This window comes from Scophthalmus maximus, chromosome 12, assembly GCF_022379125.1.
Source record: "Scophthalmus maximus strain ysfricsl-2021 chromosome 12, ASM2237912v1, whole genome shotgun sequence".
NCBI lineage: Eukaryota > Metazoa > Chordata > Actinopteri > Pleuronectiformes > Scophthalmidae > Scophthalmus > Scophthalmus maximus.
The window spans coordinates 2,570,978-2,593,455 of NC_061526.1; the positions used below are offsets into that span (position 1 = coordinate 2,570,978).

Consider the following 22,478-nt stretch of genomic DNA (forward strand, 5'->3'; position numbering starts at 1 on the left):
GGAGCAGGTACTGACTACTTCGCCCAACACACATTATAGACTTTACCCCTCGCGCCATTATCACTTATTTCTTGGCAACCCGCCCTGGACAGCGCTGTCCAACGCAGCAGTGATGACGAGACTGAGATATTAATGAGTCTGACCCAAGGCTTTACTTTCAAATATCGAAAAAATAATTGTCGGCGAGAGTAAAGATTTTCAGTTCTCGTCCCACCACTGTATGAAGGCTTATCAAATCTGAGAGCCACAATGTAATTTAAATAATATATTATTCATGATGAAAGGAAATATGAAAGACAGAAATTAAAGTCAAACAAATTTAAGCACCAATTCTTTATTTAAAAAAAAAGAAAAGTTTGGTGCAGTAAAAGGAAGCTGAACACCCGGTCCTCCAATTTTAAATTAACCCTATTTATTTTCACCCATCATTCCTGTAGAGAGTTCTCTGGGCCTAGCAACAAGCAAAGTTGAAATATGGGGAAAACATCCTTAGTTATTATTTATTGAACCAGCTAATCTACCTCATCAGGACTATGTGGGTGTGGTTTGATCAAATATGATTGACAGTGCAGGCAACATGAGGATCCCCACAGCTGTCATAATTTTTTGATGCAAATGGTGCTTTGGTGCAGAAAAATACATGACATTGATATTTTATGTAATATGAACCAAAGATGTTTAGCTATGGCAAAAAAAATGATGTGTTTATGTAGGACCCGAGAGGATAGTTTTCTAAGGGCCTTGAAATTCGCTGCCACATTGCAGTGTTAAATCAGGATACCTTTCGTAGCCGAGTGCGCAAAGTCTTAAATTCCCGTGAAGCTAACTGCAAGTTTTCTCAAACGTGACATTGCTTCAGTTTGCAGGAGCTGAATCAAGGCTTTTGTTCCGTGTTTGATTGGCTTTGATTAGCTTCCTCGTAGCTTTTGACGAGCGTGCACAGCACGGCACCAAGCAAAGGCCACAGTGGTTGAGTTGTGAGGCCAAAGAAGCTGACATTAATACAAATTATATATATATATATATACTCCTCGTGTATTCTGAAGGGGAGGGGGGGCAAGTTGATTATGTGACCTGAACAGCTGTCTGTCATGGGGGGCACACCACGGCGAGAGACGCTCGCTTAGTCATCTGTTCTGAGGCTGCTGAGTCATGAGTAGTCAATATCACCTTATTATGATGTAAAGCAGAATCAGTTTCTCAGTGAGGCTTGTGGATGGGAGCTCGGTTTGATTTAGTTTAGTGTTGGCATGGGGTGCAATGAGCTGAGAAGCAATTAGGTCCATTAAGAGATCAACTGGGATGGTGCGAGTAGCCATGGTGTGCAGCAGCCTTCACAGAGGGACAGAGAGGGAGATAGAGGCGGCGAGGGATCGAGTCCACTCGTGGCTAACGGAGTCACACTGCGGAAACCCAGCTCGGGACATCTGTCTCCTGAAACAGTGGGAATTCGTATCTGAATACAGGGTGTTCACTATTAAGAGGAAGGGTATATTTGCATAAACAATTGTGAAGAAGCACTCACCAAATCCCCTACATAAGGGGCGACACGTGCATCACCATGGATACCTACTGTATGTATGCATTAGCCACTCTGCTATTGTGTTGCCTTGCGTTGTTTCCATGTACATGCAAAACATCCCACAACGATTGGACATGTTTATATTCTAAGCTAGTCTTGAAATATTTAGTTGATTAATATTTTTTGTATGATAAAAAATTTAATATAAGGCCTTTTCGACTCCCGGAAAACACAAGTCATTAATAATACAGACATTATCCTAGGCTCTTGACTTGTTTGATTGAAATTTAGTCTAATTTATTACACTTTATTATCTAAATGATGAATGAATAAGTCAAAGAAACAGATGAACTGATACACTAATAAAAATAAATGTTGGCTGCAGTCATATTAAGCTTACTGGGTCAAGTCATTCAAGGGACAAAGCATCCTTTTTCAGAAGTTGACTTTGTGAACTTATGTATGTTATATATGTTGATATGTCAAACCCTCCACAAAAGGGAAAGAGTAGAAAATTAGTAGGTAAGATGAAGTAAGAGTATTTTCGCATTTGTACTTTTGTTTTGGATTTTTCTTTGTCAATAGTTTTTCTTTCTGTCCTTTTCCCTTCACAGTGTTTCTGAACATTACAACCCTGTAATCCTGCTTTCCCTACACTCTCCTTTGTCCTTCATTCATTCACATCTTCCCTTCTCTTAAAGCCCTTTACCTTCTCCTGCCATCATCTGTCCTACTTGCTCATTTATTTTGCCCACTCTCCACCCTACTCCACTCCTTCTGCTCTCTATCTCCCTGACTCTCCTCCCCCAAATTAATAGTGACACATACCTCATCTCAGTTTGTGTCTCTTTCTCACTCACCCCATCTCTATCCCTCTCCCTTTCAGCAGGTGTGGGTTGCCATGGGGCATTTCCTGAGAAGCCGCTCACCATAGCCAATTGATCACGGCTATTGTTTGCACTCCGCTCCTCCATTTTACAGTTCAGTGTTCATGAAAAGGAGCTTTTGCCACTCCTATCTGTCACCCTCTCCCAAAATATTCCCTCTTGCTCTCACGCTCCCTGGCCAGTGATCCCCCACTGACATTTTCACAAGCACACCTTTATCAATTTCACACCTCCGATGCCCTTCTATGCCATGTGGAACTCAGGTGAATTGATGGGTGAGTGCTGACAAAGCTAGCTTAAATTCAAAGTCGGGTAGTGACAAAGTTCTTTGAGTGTAGGACAGATAGGGCACGGAAGGCCATCAATAAGTGTGTCATCAAAGCCCACAAACTGCATGACATGAAGTGGCCCAGACTGTGAAAAGCACTCCCACAGAGTACAGTGCGATTGTCTTCATCTCAGCTAACCATTTGCTGCCCCCTGTAGTTTGCATCCTTTTCATTTATTCCACCATAGATTAGTCATGCAACTTGGGCTATAAATCCAATTAGGCAATAAAAGGTGTCACGGAAAAAAGCCAACCGGAAGGAAAACATCCTCCATGCTCGCTTCCTCCCTTTAGTCTTTGTATTCTGTCATCAGCCAACTGGTGCGTTTATGAGCTGCAAAAGTAATTGGCGGTATAGCGGCGAGATCTCAGCTGAGGCAAAGGTGGCACATTCACCTCAACAGAGCCCTCGGCTAAATGCTTCATTGGAATAACAGAGAGGAGATGGAGGAGGTGGCGGCGGCGAGTGGTGCAAAAGGGAGTAGCAAGGTGCCTCATTCACTGGCTCAGGGGTTTATGGGATTGCTCCCAGCTGTCACTCTGTGTAGTGAATCTGCGGCACCGTAATATCTTAATTGTTTCAAATTAAATGCTCGTAAAATGGCAAAGGAAATTAGTTTTTCTCTCTGGCTAATCCAAAGCAGCCCCTTGACTTACATCTGGGCCTGCTTTAAATGAGAGGGGGTTTAAGAAGTGGAATGGCTCCCACATGAGATGGCTATGGATAGGCTGGCGTGGAATTAATTTTGATAGGTTGTGAACTACAAGCCTATCAATGTGCATATATTGAATCATGTGTCTCCGAGCATCCCCTGCTCTTTCTCTCTTCTGTGTCCCTCGGCCACACGTCTACAACTTGATCTTTCCCCTCTTTCATTCTTCCTTTACATGTGTGAACATGAGTTAAGGTATGCGTGTGCTTCCGTGTGTTTATGTGTAGGTTGTGTGCACGCAGAGGCTTATCATAATAAGCCGTCTAAATATCCTGTGGGGATTCACACATTTACATAGTCTCTCCCCATCCCTCCCTCTGGCAGCTTCTGAGAAGCAGCTCATTCCATAGCACATTCAAATCACTCACCCAGCAAAAGCGCCCTGAATGACATCAGCCTTGATGTCAAACGCACACGATGCAAGCGCCGAAACATTTAGACCCCTTCCAACCTCAGTCAGGAACAATAATCTGTGAATGTACCGTTATGTACCGAAAACCTCAAACTATACATGCAATTTACACAGTGAACATATGCTGTCTGTGTGAACACTATATGACACGTCTCTCACGTCTTTTTCTGAACACAATTCCCATCAGAATTTCCCATTAGCCCCTGTTAACTTGACATCTTCGCTTCCATTCAAAATATAAATACCAGCTCCCGCTAACAGGAAAATCCTGCAGACAATCGTGTGTCATTTTGTCTGCAAAGTGGTTTTGTTGTGGGGGCTGTAGGTGGCGGTGACGGCTCGGGCCAGTGAAGTCGATTACCGTAAAATGAAACACCGACTGAAAAGGCCTGACATCTCTCCACTTGGAATCACAGACTGATTGAAAAAAAAAAAAAGCCTAAGCGTCATTACCGCCTTGCCGGATGGTGATACAGGCGAGCAGTGGTAAAAAAGTGACTTGACAAGAGCTTGAAAAGTTTCTGACACTCCTATCAATAGTGCCATCTGCTGTTAGGAACATCGGGAGGGAAGCCGTGTGTCTTAACAGTGGCAACAGTGCTCTTTGTGTCTGTCGTTAAGGTCCAGAGATTGTGTGCTGTCCACCTGAATAGCCATTACTCGTAGTATTATTTTCATTATCAGTTGAAGTAGCATCAGCAGCTGTAATATTTCCATAATTTTGTGTATTTAAAAAAAAAAAAACAAGATTGGAAAAAGCTTTAAAAGTTGTTCAAATCAATTTCAAGTTGTTGAGGTCCAACACTCATTCTGATATCACATTGTCTTCATCGGCAGATGGAGTTTGCCAGTTACTTCTGAATTGAGGATGCCGAATAATTGTCATTTTGGAAATTTGGATAACAATTTTCATTTCAATTTAAAAAGAATAGATGCAACTCTGTGACAGCTGCCAAAATCGATCTGAGGATCATACAATGAAAATGGACAGTGCAATCTGGGTCAAACTTGTCCGGCACGTGTCCAGATTATTATCTGGACTAGGTTGTATTCATTCATTTGATTTTTATATTAATAATGTTTCAACTCAGCAGCTCCTCTCAACTCTTTCATCAAACAAATTTTCAAGGTTCTTAATGGTTAAATAATGAAAGAGAGAAAGTGAGAACAGTAATGGCATGACACAAGCCTTTTTCACCGCAGATATTTTGACGTAGGATATTTTATTATGAAGAAAAAAATGCAGGTAAATTATTAACATCAAGAATAGCTCAATTTTGTGACCCAGTAAGCTATCATAGAGGGAAAGTGAAAAGACCCTGAAACTGAAGTAGCGAAATGGAATTCAGCTATTATTAATTTTATTAATTACACTTTTTTTTAAGGATATAGGAAAAGTGCACTGAGGCCAAACTACGACGATTTTGCATGTATGCTTGTCGATACTGTGCAAATGTGCATAACCCGCAGTCCTTCACTGAATCCATAATCATGTTTTCTCTCCTGTACTCTACAAAAAGTCCATCTTACCATATCTTTGCTGGCCTATGTGCAGTCTCTCCACCTTTTCCCCTGATGCCTTACATCCCATCTATCCTCTCTAATCTCTATTCCTGGGTCTTTCATTTCCATCTCTCTTTTTTTCGCTGCGCCTCTTCCCCCTCTCCCATTCGCATTCTGCTTTTCAAGCATCCTCTTTCCCCTGTCTCTCCATTGTCATGTCTCTCATCACCTCCACTCCACTTCTTTTTTTCACCTGCACACTGTACAACTTTTTCTTCCTCTTCGCTGCTCCCTCCTATGCCCTTCCTCTCACATTTTCTCTTTGTCGCTCTTCCTTTTACTATTGTTTCTACCATTCCTGTCCTGCCTGTCTGATTATCTTTTTTACCACAGCTGTAGCAGCAAATGCCCTCGACCCAATCCCCTTTTCTTATTCTCACTTGTTCCTCTTCCACATCTCCCTTGTGTCACTTTGACTTCTGTCTTTGCACCACTTATTTATGGCCTTTATTTGCCTTCTTTTCCCCTCTCCTCTCCTTTAACTTATCCTTCATTAGTTGTTCCTATAAGCGTCATGTTGGAATATGCCCTATCACTGCCAGTCTCGCACTGTCTCACTCTCTCTTTTCCTCCTCTCTCTCTCTCTGCCATGTTTGTGGCCTTTCGCTCTGTGCACATCTAATGGCTGGGGTGTAATCCACTGGCTAATCTGCTGACAGCCTGTGTGACAAGGCATTAGCTTTGTGTCACTGCTTACCATGCTGCTTCACAGCGTGTGTGTGTGTCAGAGAGAGGGAGAGAGAGTGTCAGAAAAAGAGAGGAGGAAAATTCTGAATGTCAGTGTCCATATACATATGAGATTTGCTGGCATACGTACGAGCATGTGTGATTGGGTGTGAGTAATGTCTCATGTGTTTGACGCTCAATGTCCAAGGGAAACGTGAGAGTGATGCCGTGGCCCCCTCACTTGTGCATGACCTTTATCCTTTCCGTTTCTTCCACTCTTTATGTCCATAGCCGCTCTTTTTTCAGGCGAAGTATGAGTGCTAGTGAATACAGCAAGAGGCAGACTGGCCAAGACAGTCCGAATTAGACTTGTCAGACCGCCTTGCTGATCCAGCAGGCATCCAGCCATGTCAAATAGGGCTCAGTTTTCAACCAAATATTGCATTTTCTATTATTTCCACTATAATAATTTGGGCATTATTGCCTTTCTTTCAGCAGAGGCTTTAAAAAAATTTATATTTGGCCCAAAAGACTGCTGCTCATTAGGGCTGCAACTCACAATTACAATTAATCTGATACATGTTTTTTTTCAGATTACCCAATCAATTGTTTAGGCTATACGACATATGGAAATTGTGGGGGGAAATTTTTTTGAAACCGATAGATATCGACTTTACACACGCTGTAAATCTCAACTTTTAAAAAGCTGAAAGCAGCCAATACTAAGTATTTTTGCCAGTGACATAGACAGTTTATTGATCATCAGAATTGTTGTCGATTGACTCATCATTCCAGCTTGTCTCCAAATGAGTCGGTCAGTGTGCTTTTGCATGTGGGTACGATCATTTGTGGGCACGTCTGTCCATACATGTCCTGGTGGCTTTGCATGTGCTGCACAGGAATCCTCTTCCTCCTCTAAATTGCCGGCCGAGCTCACCTCGCACTTGCCCACATCCCTCTCTCTTTGGTTCCTGTCCCTTTCTTTAGTGGCCCCATCTCCTGTCTCCACCTGAGCGATCCTGTTATCACAGCTGACCCCTCACTGGATCTGTCGACAGCCAAAGAGATTACACCAAAGACTGTGGAACACTCTGTTTGAAAAAGGGGGGTGCGGGGCGCGCAGATTGCCTGATCCCTTGATGCTGATAAACTGGCCAAGGCTTTGGTGATTCAATAGGGTCCAATTGGGAATGGGGTGTGTGAGGCAATGTGGGACGGGTGGGGGGGCTCTAGTCAACTTTAAGTCTTCTTCTAATCACTAGGCTTTTCAGAAGGGATAAGGGAAAGGAGAATTGGAGCTTGGTCTGAAATGGAATTAGGCCCCGATGGAGGTGGGGATAAGGCTGTTGGGCTTTGATTTGATTGGTGTGTTTGCTTGGAAGCCTGTGAGTAGCATGTTTGATCAAATCTACACTATGCACAGGACATGCTACACAGCTTAGGTGTAAAACAACAATGATGATGAATAAGAAAAAAAAACACATTACGCTTAAGTCCTTTTAAGGGAATTTTCTTTCACCCTCTACACCCCATTGGATCAGCTACAGCTGAAGAGTCACTGCCTTTGCACAACTCTTCAACATGCATTCATCATGCACATAATAATAACCTTGCTTTTCAAAGCTGCTCATAGTTTATATTTTATTAGTTCAATTGGCACAGTGCTACTGGTGCCTTCTGCACTCCACATTTTCCAGCTAATGAATCATAATCCTCGGGGAACTGTGATTCATTTCATTCATGCTAATTTCTGGGTATTCCTTGATCCATCCAGCAAACTCCCCTTTTTTGACTGTTGCCACATTGGGGGATACTTCTGCCATTCAAGAGAGAACACAGCACAATTATCATTGATTCATGCACCACAAAAGCAGAGCAGAATGAGACAGACTCTTATGAAACGTGGCTTGCCAAAATACTGTCAGAGACGGAGGTTTGATGGCTCACTCGTCCGTGGCCTCCGCACCATGTTGTCTTCACCAGCTGTTGTTTGACAGAAAGGAATTCTTCCCGCAGTGTGCAAAGACACAGCTATCAACTTAAGAGGTTTGACAGCAAAACACAGTGGGGCCTTTCTCTACTGTATTTTAATAGGTGTTACTAGTTGAGCATCTGCAGATGGCGCGAGGCAAAACATCAGCAGCCATATTATGAGGAAAGACAATCGCGCAGTGGAACTTTTTCTTTGCTATCTCTAAAGTAAAATGTTGTTGCACTGCTATATGTTTGTAAGATATGGCATCAACATATTTTTCAACATTTTATGATGGTTTTGAGTCATAATACTGAGTGATTGCAATAGAAAGAAGACCTTGAAAAGTGCACCAACCTACAGGCCTGGGAAGCCGTCAATGAAGCTGCCTGCTATCGATCTGTCCTAATTACGAGTTGCAATACAATTTATGGCTTTCAGACTTGCCAGAAGCCACTTATATGGCATACTGAGTTGAGTAATCACTTCTAATGGCAAGTGATCAAATGATGTACTGTTCTGCCAAACAAAAACAGTGCTGGACAAACATGGGTATAAAAACTGGAGCCACATTGCCAAACAAGGCATTCAGAGCTGTGGTGTTGTTGCTTTTATACTCAGTCTAAACCACTATTGATGGCAAACTATATAATAAACTAAGACCTGATATTTTCTGTGCAGCTTCCCAAAAAATCAATCCAGTACTATAAATATGAAAAAACCTGCACTGCTTTTTAGATCGTTATTTTTATAATTTTTTATCATAAAAAATATATTATTTTACATGTCCTTTCAGCATTCAGTCCACCGTGGCAGCAAAGGGGCACCATCTTTACAACTGAATTCTCCTACGCCATCGCTTCAAATCGACATCGCTGAAACTCGGGGCAGTTTGATGAATGCAGTCAAAAACCAATGTCTACCTATGAAGACAGAACAATTCAATGTACAATGCGATCCACGCTGCTGAGCTTGTTGGTGCCAATTGTGAGACCGGGGCTACGCTCCCAACACTTAGTAGATCATCATAATTAAAACATAAATTGGAGGTATTGAGCTACATTCAGTCGCCAGCGCAGGCTCAAGCGACGCATTGATTCATGCATGCGCTTTGCAACAACCGCTCTGCTTTGCACATAGTAAAATATAGAAGCCTTGTAAATAAAATCAATACCAAACAAGCTCTTCAAATCGTAGACAGTGAATTACGATGAGGCATCGCAGAAATTATGAGCGAGTAGGGACACATGGGAGAGATGCAAGCTTTACCATGAATGCAGAATAAGATACAGTATATTCGAAGTATCTGGATTGATTGATTTGGATGGCCCAGTGAGAAATTGAAAGTATTGGAGCAAGAATTTTACGCTGGTTGCAGAAATGTTAGTCATTGTTTTATTAGACTGGTCTTATATGCCTTAATTACACCCTTATATTCGGGCTTCAAAGGTTTGCCAGCCTACCCCCACACTATCTCGAGATAGATTCATTCAATACCTTCTAAAAGCTAACACAAACAAGGAAAATATGATTGGAAATTTAAAAATTTAACCCAATGAAAGGGCTTTTTTTATTTCTGCCATTTCCTCACTTGATATTGAATTTAAAATGTCCTCGTAACCATCAAATTCTTCTACCAGAAACATGTTTTTGTCCTGAAGTGAACAGAGCTAGGCAGCGTGGAGCTCTATCTCACAGGCCATATCTGTTAGTTTGAGAGCAGTCTTAATTTGACCCAAATACATAAAAAAATTGTCCTACTTTCAGGTAGTCAGCAACAAGAAAGTATTGTGCAACCAGTCGACTTTGAAGCATGTCTTAAGACTGAACATGCCATAGTCTGATGATTGGTAATTGAAAGGATATAACAGAAACCCTCATGCAGATCTTTATGGCATAGCAGTTTTTTTCTTTTACTGAACAATAATACATATTCTGATGACGCACGGATGATGTAATGATTTAGCCACCTGCTGAATCACATACCTAGCATGTGAAATTGTATTTTTCTGGTAGGTTTGTCCTCAAGGGAAGAATTTTTCTTTTGCCATGTCCCCCATAGCTATTTTATTCAGGAAGTAACCTGAATAATCCAATCTAAAAGATTAGATTTGTAAAAATGTGGATATTGTCTGACTTAATAATTCAAGTTCACTCCCAAGGTTCACTTCCAAACACACTGCAGTTGTGTTGTTTTTTTTTTAATGACTTTTTTTTTTTCTTTTATCGTAAAGCTAATATAGCTTGATGAAAGAACAGAAGCACATGGGTAGCTGTCAGCAGAGGTGCCACGTGCTGTGGCGGAAGGAATATTACTGAAAATGGCTCTGGGCATGCACCTGAACCCTGCGCTCCACATTTATAATTTACATCTTGAAAAAAAGTTCCCGATTTAAGGCGGAAAACTATAGTCCAGTATGGAGTTAGATTTTCCAATGCGAGAAATGAGGACTTGTTCACGTCTGCGTAACAGATTTCTGGGGATGTTTCTTAGTCTAATCATCATGGTGTGGGCAGTGACCTTCACTACTGCCAACATCACATAGGGATAGGAGAGAGGGTTAAAAAGAATGAATGGTAGAAAAAAAATTAATGAGGGGACGACAAAGAGAAGAGCAGTACAGATGAGCACTGGCATGAAGGCAGCTATGGGTGGGGACAGACGCTACGGTGGGCTGGGTGCATACTGAATGGTGGAGAAAATTGGGGAGAGGCAGGCCAAGGGGAGATAGATAGGGTAGAGTGACAGCAGAATGAGAGAGGGTAGAAAGGAGGCAGATGAAGGAGAGAGGGGAAATTGGAGAACAGCAAAGCAAGGTGGTGGAGGAAGATCTTTTCCTCCCAGTCGTCTATACTGTATCCTCAAAGCAGCTTTCATCCACCCTCACATCAACAGCCTGGGTTGAGAAACCCCTCTGCAAACTACACACACTTACACAAAGGCACACACTCATAAAGCCAAAAAGTGTGCTTAAACAGTAATCACCAGCCTACATTTTGGCATCATACAAAACCTTTTTGTGCATTTTGCTGCTCTGGGGGAAAGGTTGAAAAAGGAATAGAGACATCCTAATGAGGTTGCTGCTAATTGTAGTCAAAATGAGCCTCACAAGCCAGCTGAATATTGAATGGTTTGTTTTTCTTTAGTTCTGCAGGAAATCAAAAGAGCACTCGTAGACAAATCTTAGCACAGAACGACAGAAAAAGACAAACATGAACATGAAAGGGAAACTCACATCTTGATTAAATGTATTTCCTGTATTACCATTAGCTTTACATAGAGTAAAATAAAATGTTAACCAGATCCATTTAGTATGCACACGCACAGTGACGCCTGAGTAGAGATACACAATTACATACACATAGCCTGAATAAATGCTAGGAGCAGAGAGGAGACAAAGGAATTAAACGCAGGCTGACTAACAAAGTATGACATGTCCAAGGCCTATCACTAATTATGCCCCCACTGCTACAAACTGTTCCCTTACTATGATCCACTGAAACAGGAAGCAGGGGGAAAGGGCTGCAGATAGTATTGCTGAAACCACTTCATAAGTTAAGAGTACGTAAGCCATTAGTAAGGTTTCAGAATCAAGGGAAACATATTAGTAACAGAGACATTTTGCCTTTAGTATGTTCTAAAATGTTTATCACAATTCATAATCTTAAAAACTGATGGCACTTTTTCGCTACGTTACTTTGTAAATCTCATTATTATTAGAACTGCATACTGAAGGAAACTGAATGACAATGTGTAGTACATTTCTTGCTGTGAACAATTTCAACCGGGGTTTCTCATGGAAATAAATTAGCAGGACTTGATAATCCATTACTTTATGACAAGAATTTTCCAAATTAGTTCATACAGCAATAATTCTGTGTTACAAATTCCAACATTTTGATGCAGAAGAGAAGATGAGAATGATCACATCTTATAGACTGTCTAGAACATGTTGTACGATCAGCTGATAATCAGCAAAGGCAAATAGATTTAACATAAACACATATTGAGTCAGAAGAAATTGGATTTTGCTGTGATTAGGTTCAGTCTGATGAGTTCAGTTTTTTTGTTTAGTTTTTTTTTTCCCATGACACTTGCATAGTTATGCTGTTTTCAACTGGGAAGTTTACCTGTGGCTACATGAAACACAAGATGTTCAAAAATAGCTTTTACTCAGTCAGATAAGACATATCTATGTATGAGGCATTAATCTGTTTTCAAACCCATTTTTGTAATTTAGGTTTAGGAGATTGTTTGGCTAACAAGTCCACATTACTCACATTATCATCTGCATCACTAATTATCGTGGTATATGATAGTGTGTTATCTTTTTTTCATGAACATGGACTGGAGGTCTCTATGTGTGTGAAAAAATGTTCTGTGTCAAATCTGGGACATGTTGGTTCTTGACCAATTCAGCAATGCAACAAGAACAGGCTCAAAGGTCTTGAGGCTCGAGGATCCTGCATATAATGTATTCAGTTGATGCGCTCTCTAATTCTGTCTCTTGCATGGATGAATAACTGTTCCCTTGTGTCAAAGATGGACACATATTCAGTAAAGAAATGCTCCGCTAATTAAATGTTCCTGGTCCAAAATACCTTTCTGATCAAGTCAAAGTAAGTCATTTATGGGCCTCTTTTTGTAATTGGCCCAGGTTTACTAACTAAAACCATCATAAATGCTAAACCCAGCCTCTGAATCTCCATTGGTGAAAAAGAACATTTGATGATTTTAAATCTCTCAATTTCTCAATGCAGCCTGCTCAGCATGTGCTCAGCAACCGCACAACCATGCATACAATACAAACCGAAGCAGGGTCTGTTTCATTTCTCATACATGCTGCATACGCAAACACACTGAAAACACCCACACAGATTTATGCTGTTATTGAATGACCCGCGTGCCCACTTGGATTTGTGGCACTGATGGAGTCTTCCCACAATGCACAACTGCATGAGTAAAGGAGATGGTGGGTGAGGCTGAGATGTTGTGGCATGCCATTTATCTTTGTCAGACGGGGGTTGAACACAAAGTTCTTATTGGCTGGGCAGGATTCGCGATTGCTAAAGCGGCACCCCAGTCTCTGGGACCATGCTAATTAAACAGTGGGAAAAAAAGAGCAGGAGACCTTCTCATTCTACCCTCTGAGGCTCCATTCTGCTGCAACCAGCATTAACATAGCCTTGACACTGAGCAGAAATGGAAATCCAGCTTTAAAATGCCATCACCCATCTTTGCTGTTGACTGTACTGTGATTCTTGCACCAGATCTGATTGCAAAAGCTTACCTTTCAGCACTCAAGCAACCTTCCCAACAGTTCAAGAGCTGCAGGATGAAGAAAAAAACATAGAAAAAGAAGGTTAGATTACAGTTCACCCCATACTGTCATAAAGGCTGTTATGATAAGAAGTTGATGTCATTTATGGGAAAGAGTTCAAGGAGCATGTGTGAAGATAACAGTCGGTTTTGTTGTGGGGGGAATAATTTTAATCACAGCTACGACAGTGTAGTGATCTGCTACCCAGAGCTGAGCATTAATTCAGTTCTGCCATTGCTTTTTATAGTGTAAAGGGCAAACATTTATTACCCACTGATTACATTTGGCAGGCACATGTGTCTGACACTTAAGCCCTTGTAATTTTCCAACCCCCTACAAAAAAAAACCTTCTTCACCACTGATATTCAATCAGTGCTTGAATGTGGTATATCTCCCATGGATTTCATTGGGGCACAAAAAAAAGGAGTTGAAAGAACAAAGGCGAAACTGGAGTTGGGGGGGGGGCACTGTGGAGCTTTTTAGTTTAGTACTAATTAAAATGTGGGTGGCACTTAAAAGGTCAGAGATTGACCAAAAAAAGAGCGGGGAAATGGGCATGTCACTGCTGATTGTGTGCATGAGGCACACAAGGTCTTGCAGATTAATACCAAATTCACTTTCAAAAGCGGAATCGAGAGAGGCGGCAGAGAGAATTAGTCGTCTAACTGATAAACAGCATAGCTCCATGCTCTGTTCTCTTTCTCCCAACCCCCCCCCCCCCCCCCCCCTGTTTTTTTTCTTCCAGCTGGGAGATAAAATTCAGGCTTGGCACTGGTTGCCAGCACAATTGATTCTGGCAGAGGAATATGACTGCATTGAGTATGAGGGCTAAGTATCTGAATAGCTGCTGTCAAAACGCTGAAGGGGAATTTATTTTCTAGTTTATATGCAAGCTATATCATGGAGTTACTGAGACTAAATGGCTACAGTTTGATGTACAGTACGCTGCCATTTCGCTGGCGTATAATCACGGGGCTGTTCAGGCGCAGGCTTATGGGTGCTGTGCCAATTTCAATGACTGCAATGAAAGCGTACAGTCACTTGGATATGACAAATCCTTTTTTTACGTTTTGAAATATAATCATCTTTAAACCATTGTTGTAATCACCATGAACTTCTTTTTGCTGTACATGTCAACTTGTTGTGTCAAAACGAGCATTTTGCAAATCTGATATACTTTGGCTTAAAAATCCATTTTGAAGTGATGTAAGCAGGGATGCAGGAGGGAACAAATGGAAGAGAGCAAAACACAGTGAATTACAGAGAGTTAGGAAAGAGGGAATTGGTAGGCCCTCTGTGTCTGATCCAACCCTCCACTAATAAGACTTCTTGACCAGCAGGGAATACAGTAAAAAAGATTAATATATACACTCCAGCAATCAGCACACAATGAGATAGTCACCTGTCCTACGGCTTTTTTGTAGATGTATGGCTAATAATTGGACATGAATGTAACCACTTTGGTTCTACCAGAACCTCACAGGGTCAGTTGGTTGGAGATACAATCAGAGTGAGATCAATCTCTTTTTTCTGCTGAAAACTGTGAGGGTCTGTGGAGATTTAGAAAAAAAAAATCATACTGAGAATAGACTTGGATGCTCTAAGATAGAATACTTAACGGTTCTAATTGGATAGTTTATGAAAATAATGTGCTGCTCAGGGTGCACTCTACATTTCAATCTCGAACACTCCATGGAGAGCTCTGCACAGTTAAATGTGTAAAAACAAGTGCAGTCTGTTCTGCTGCAGTTTGACAAAACCTTGGAAGGTTCCAGATTATGTCTTAAATGTACCCAAATAGTGAAACGAGCACATGTAGAACATGGGGGAATAGGCATGGTGACCTTCTTAAAAACACCATCTGTTGCGCAGCAGAACCACAGCAAAGGCGAGATTAGCAAGTGAGGCTGAAAGAGTCACATTATGTGACACCCCCAGTGTTCCACTTCACTGTAAATGACAAAACACAGTATTTCCATGTCGCTTGATTTGAATTGGTATCACGCGTTCACAATGACGCGATTCAGAAGCCAGAGGAAACATGTCTTGGCTATTGTTATCAATAAAATGGTAAGACTGGATGGGCACAAAGGCTACTGTAGATCCCCATGAAAGGGAGAATGGGAGCGATGTTGACGTTTAGCACTTCCATTTGTATCTGTGACAGGCGATCAAGCAAGCCAAGAAAGCGATATTATCCTGTTGTACGTAAACACAGTGTGGGAGTATCAAAGCCGATGAAGAGTTGGCAGGCCATCTATTCCAAAACTGGTGTCTCCCTCCTCTACCTTACCAATGCTCCCCCACCCATCCTACTCCGTGTGCACCGCTTTTTCACTTCCTAACTTTATATAGTTCCTTTTTTTTTCAGGGTTGGAAACATTTATTTTTCTGTACTCTGTGGAGTCAGGGTCACTGTCCTCTCAGCCCACCCACCCTCCACCTCCCTAACCATTCCCTCCATGTTCTGCCCCCCCCCCTTTCCAAATTCTCTGTCCATTGCCCTCCTGACAGCAACACATCAACCTGGGTGCAATTTAAAAAGCCCTTCAACAGCTGCCATTCCACAGGGCTAGCTATCAGTCCAGCTGCCAAAGCCCAGACAGGGACTCTGCTTCAGCAAGCAACTTTGAACGTCAGGTTGGTTCCCCCAGTTCCAAATGGACTGAAGGTGAAAGACTCTATTTCTCAAAGATTGGTTCAGCCTAAGACAGGGTGACTGAGGGGGCATTTGGAAGCCAGCCTCGCTACGTCCTTCCTGACGTGTTGCAAGCCAACATCTGGCACGCACTGTTGTGGTCTGGAGAATAATAGTTTGACTTTAAGAGGTCTGATGAATATGGTTTTAATAATGCCAGCATGAAGCAATGCGTTGGATTACATTTGTAAACAGTATGAGGCTTTGGGGGAAAAAAGAAAAGGCTCTTGGAGAATTTTGTACATGGGGTATATTTGAGGCTCTGTTGAGATTTATTACTTGCCTCTGTGTCTGTGTTTTTGAGCTAAAGCATTGTGTGTGTGCCTGCCTGCCTGCCTGGCTGCATGTGGACACTGCATACATTGCTTGCCTGAAACAATGAAGTGAAAACAGCTCAGGCTTGAGGCTGGGCAGCCTGCTGCTGTGCACTTCTCTCCACCATATGTCTTTGTCAAAAATATTTGCTGTGCGCCGAATGAGGGATGAAATCAATCCAAGTGCTATTTTCCCAGTTGCTTCTTCTTGAAGGCAGCAAAAGAAAAAGAAAAAGGGAAAAAAAGTACTGATACTTGCCAGATCACCCCACATAGTCAAATCTAACAACTGGCCACCATTGACATTCGCAGACAGACCATCTGGTCTCCAGTGTCCAGTAGTCGTTTAGGGAAAGGATGGAATGGCTTCATCCTTTCTCCTGCGTCAATTAGCAACTGGAAGCGATGGATGTGAGGAACTGTCGTGATGTTATGGACCAATCAAAGATGTGTGCTATGTGCCAGTAGGGGAATGTGTTGAGGTGGTCCACAGGCACCAGTGCAGTAAAAAAAAAAAACTGGCCTTTGTTTTCCTCAGTTTCACCCAGTCAGGTGGACATCTGGCACACTATATCTGAACTGCTTGAAGATAAAATCAACAGTGCAGTAAGGTTGTGTCAGGGCGCTTGGTAACACAGAACATGGTAGAGTAATAAAAACTCTTTGAAAGTTGGATTTAGTATTGGGCTTTTCAAAATGCTATATATCCACACATATGCACTTAACATTGTAATAATGGTCTTATGCAAATATTTAGCAGTCATCCAAATAGCTGGTGCTGACGCAGAGGTCTATTTAGTAAAAGGCCGTCTCAGCTGAATTATGTAAGTACTGCATTGCTGAGGGAGTGACACTATTTTCAAATAATACTTCTGGACTGGCTACAGCCATTGTGTTGAGACGCTTGCTATCCACCCAAGCTTTTAGTCCATTGTGTCGCAGCATCACTTTTGCCCAAAGCCATACGTCTACATGAACAAAAGCTCCAGTTGGCTGGGTCACACTGCGTCATGCCTTCAGGCTGTACGCATGTTTTTACATGGACTAGGTAGGGAAATTGTTGGGTCCATTAACCTGGGAGAGTGGCTGCAGCTTCCAGGCTGAAAAACTGCCCCAAGCAAGCTGACATTGTGCAGAGGCATCTTCCCTGATCCCATTCCCCAATGAAAGTTAATGGAGTTGAAGTGGGTCGTCTGGATTTGAATTAAATCTGACGCCAATGGAGAGGCTTTGATGTAGGAAAGATTAAGCAATTGTTGTAATTACATGTGCAAACCTTCACTACTATCAACCTCAGAGATAGTATAATCTTATCTTATAAAGATGCCTTAGTCTTATCAGTGATATATATATATATATATATATATATATATATATATATATATATATATATATATATATATCATCATGCAGGTGAGAATGAAGCAGGTACCAGAGAAAGGTTTTATGGTGGGATTGAAGTGGATGTTCGTAACAGTTTCATGCTAACACTGAAGCCTCCTTGTATTTGTAGCATATAGGTCACGCCCCCCCCCCCCCCCCCCCCCCCTTTTCCTTTGTTCCTTTCCATTTTCAGGAATACTGTTGAGCATGGTCATAGTCATGTGTGTCAGGGTCCCCCCCCCCCACACACACTCATCTCTGAAGCTCTAACAGCTTCTCTTCAGCCAACGATGGTAGGAGAAGTCATGGATCTCTGGTGGGACTTATCAGTTAATGGTAGACGTGTCCTTCCTGTGCCCTTCTGTAATAGCCAAGCATCATTAGTAAGAGGGTTAAGAGAGGGCCCAGCCATCCATATGTTTCAATAATTACCTTGGACTTCTGTCGAGGCACATACAGCAAGACTGAGCTTACATCACAGCATAACAGACAAAAAGAAGAATGAGGAGAGGAGTCTCATTTTCTTGTTGTTTTCCTCTAAGGACATTTAAAGCAGCTGAAGGTGAAAGGTACAAATGCTCAGCTTTTATCACATGGAAGACGCAAACCTTAGCCTTGGTTGCAGAGGCAGCAGTCTCTGCACTGTGAGTGACACACTATTTCTCTGTAACCCCCGCCACTCCCATTCTAACTCCCCCAAATCACAACCCTCTATCTATTTTCTGCCTGGCTAGTCTCATGAAACTGCATATATTCTGTCAGATTACTCCTACCTTATTCCCATACTGTTTAGTTCCTGGGCGTTTGAGAAGCAGATTTGAAAATGAGGGCCAAAAACAACACAGAGTGTGTGAGCTGATCAGTAACACACAGCACCTTAGAGATTTAACCATGCACCTTTGTGCCTAAAATTTGAATTCATGGTTTCCTGATCCTGCGATGTGGTGAATACATTAAGAATCATGTTTAAGGTCGCGGAGGAACATTATTACATGTATATCGTATTATTATGAGAATTCACTTTCAAATTTTCAAATCCTACCAAATATCCTAATGCTAGGGGGGAATGTACTCCCTTCGTAGAAAATGAATGTATGAATTTATATTGATATTTATGAAAGTTCACTTTTCATACTTGTATGCTTCTTAAACTTAGTTCCTTATTGAAAGGTCTCACTGCAAACAATGAGTTAATTAATAATTACCTTTAGTTAATGATTTGCCTGTGTACGCAAATAGGTTGTATATTATAACATTTTTGGTTAGATATTTTCTGTCCATACCTTTCTTTAGAAGAAAAATATTTGTTTTCAATAAGTGTATGGACTACAACTAACTACAAAAAAATTACAGAATATATAATTTGCTGGGAAATTACCTTAATGTGGCTATTCATTCTGGCCCGGTGCATTAAAATGGCTGCATGAGAGACAACAGCTGATAAAAATGGACATGAAAAGTATGGCGTATCATTGCAACAAATTGGAACTAACGGGGCAAAGGTATTTTTTATGTGCCACCAAGAGGAAATCACCTAGATTGATCTATATTGATAATATAGAAATATTGATAAGCTGGCACTTAAAATAATTGTTGTACATAGTTATGGATATCCTCTTATTTTGGCTTAAGTGCAGCTGTGGATTCCAAATGCTCATGATTGAATAAGGTTACGGCACTGTACAGCTTGCCGGGTGTTTGACGATTCTGCTTTGGCTGTTGCTCTTTTAAAAGCAGTGTTTCTAACTTGGCACTTTTGTTGCTTGTCGCAAGATAAACCAACTTTCCGGATGCCTCTGGTGACCTTTGTTTAAAAAAAGCCCCCAGAGTTAAATTTAGCGACTTTTTCAACAACACTCACTGGGCTACTTTCCATCCTTGAGAGTTGCTGTAGCGTAGGTTGTGCTTTCCCTCCCAAAGCACACCTCTCTATGCCTCTCATTGACCACACGACAGCTGAAATAGATGTGAATGAGCTTCTCATTTTCCATCTGAGTGATCCTTTCACGAGTAAATTATATAGTTTAAATTACAGCAAAGCCTTTGCATGTGTTGTAGCATTGCAGGTGGGCCATGCTGGGGGGGATAACTGAAGGTGATAACAATGGTCCTCACAGTTAATTTGAGCAATTTTATACTTTGAAGCACAGAAAAGGCTGACAGAATGCTAATACAAAAAAAAATGTACGCTATAATGTAATGAATATGCTATTTAGCGTTTAATGTCAACCAATGACATTCAGCGACTTTTTGAGTAGGCTTTAGCTACTCTATTGCCAGTCGTTATTTACAGAGGTTCCACTAAAGTTTTCAATAAGAGCACTCGGACGGCGCAGACCTCCACCAGTGCTGCGCAATCACCACCTTTATGTGTTGCACTCAAAACTTGCTTTCCCATCTCCATCTGACAGAAGTAACTTAGTGGTTCTCAAAAATAAAATTAAAAAAAATTAAAAAGTCCATATCCTTCCACCATACACAAGTTTTAGCAATCATTAACAATAATAGGGGAAGCAAATGATTTAAAAGATCCAATTTGACTTTTAACCAAATAAAGGTCAGCACAATAGCCTCAGGAACATCTTGCTTGTTCATTATCCCTAAATAAATCATGTTCATTCAATTTAATTTCATTCATTTTTTTACTTGGTCATCCAGTGGCTCTATGTTCCCCAAAGGTGCACACCCCCAGTTTAAGAAATCACCGGCCTACAGACTTAAGAACTAGTCAAATTTATTTCATGTATAATTTTTCTACCTGAAAGTGTAATTGTACATAAATGGAAAAGCTTATTTACACAATGAATAGAAAATGTACTTTTGCACAGTTAAACATGTTTTTTTTCTTCAATCTTACACTAGAAATAAGCTTTACATTCCAGTCATGCTGACAATTCTGGACCTTTACATAAAGCCCACTGGAGCATAAAAGGGAAAATGGCAAGTGCATTGGTTCACAAAGTCAGTGTTCCACTCTTTGTCTGTGGAGCAGCTACAGTGTTTGCAGCCAGACAACTGAACTGTCCTTGGTCACTGCAGTAACATGTGATTCATTCAACGCAGTGATATTAAAATAAACCACATTAGCTTAACAGCAATTCAATAATCTAAATTGAAATGAAATTTCCTGCGGCACTGGTTAAAGGGGATTTATGGTCTCTGTGCTGATAAACCTTAAAGGAATTTATTGTTGTTTTTTGAGGTGAAGCCTCTTTTAAAATAAAAGGGAATAGAGACGTAGGTTTTGAGTACACAGGGCATATTTTTTTGTTGTCACAATTATGTGAATACAAATATGTTGGTTATATTGGGTTTTAAAGTTTAATGTGTTTTTTTCCAGTTACTTACTGTATCTACCCTGGATTTGGTGTCAAACTTGTTGAAATACTTTAGTTTAACCTTCTATATTTATTTTTCTCTTACCTGGACCAAGTAACAGATTTTAACCTCTAAACACTTTTCATATTTTTTTGCATGTCAGTGTGGCCATATCTGTCTTTACTCTAAATGTAGTACAAACTTGTTTCTTAATGCATTTTTCTTCCAATCCCCATCATATCTACTCTCCCATGAATCAAAAATCTTGAACACCACACCACAAAAGAAATTGCTAAGCCATTTGGATCAAGAATCTCCCCAGGCAAATCAGCAATTAGAGCCTAAGCTGCCTTGTAAAATCAATTAGGAATTGTAGTATATATTACAGATGCGGCACTGGCTAGCACCTCTCTAAATGGACCAGGAAAAGTGCTTCTAAACTGCCATGCAACAGACTGTAATCTGCAGCGCTTGGTCACAGGCTGACTGTAAAATCTGCCTCCCTCTGTAAGGCGTGGCTCCGTACTGTAGGATTATTGTAGTTTGCTAAGAAACAAAAAGTTTTGAAAGCAGTGGGTTGCAATGCTTAGACAGTTTATACACGACATTGCAAGTTCCTCTGCTGAATATATGTTTGTTCAATGATGTAATGACTTATTATTTATTGTGTCTAGACTACAGCAGGGACACTGGGTTATATTTGTAATATGTCTTTTATGCTATTAGGGCAAATAATCATAGTCTACATGTTGTAGATTTATTGTAATTTAATGTATTTTCTAATATTGTTACCTCAAATTTTACTTAAACCTTCAATACTGACATTTTACCACCTTCTAAGTTGATATTGTGAACTTAGCAGTATGGTTGAAATGCTTCATCGGGCTGAGGGGAAGTGCAGAGTCAGGAGAGAGTTCCCTGCAGGTAATTCTCCATAAGCGACCACTTTCTCATTACACAGTCATTTTATCCTTTGTTACAATATTGACTATAGGTGCTTTTGACTTCACGTTAAGCATTGGAAAAAGGTTTTGTCATGGAATATGATTTTGCTTTGTGAGCGCTCAGGTGTGAAACTATCAAAATGAGCCATTTATTTCCCACCCCCATGAAAACTGCTTCTTCAGTTATCGCTGCGATTATTAATGAGATCGACATTTTCAATTATCCGTTTCCTGCCTTCGCCGGGCTCTCCGAGTGCACCGCAGACGAACAGCTGTTGGCTTTGACAGGGTAGGAAGACGTGTGATGGGGAACAAAAGAGGGCAACATCTGCCTCTTTGAACGATGGCATGTTATTTTTTCATCAATATCTTCACGTGGCATACCACCAACACAGCAGATTTCCTCCAGGTGTGTCTAATGCAGTCGGACACGACAA

General features: G+C 41.1%; 1 protein-coding gene across 2 annotated transcripts in view; it reads right to left on the reverse strand.

Moving 5' to 3' along the window:
* The window catches only part of LOC118282529 (receptor-type tyrosine-protein phosphatase delta-like), a 328,854-nt gene that overhangs the window by 127,640 nt on the left and 178,736 nt on the right, over positions 1–22,478 (reverse strand). For both annotated transcript variants that reach the window (XM_047336023.1, XM_047336022.1), the window contains one exon: positions 13,355–13,392. The gene's annotated coding sequence lies outside the window, so the exon portion shown is untranslated. The remainder of the gene's footprint in view (positions 1–13,354; positions 13,393–22,478) is intronic.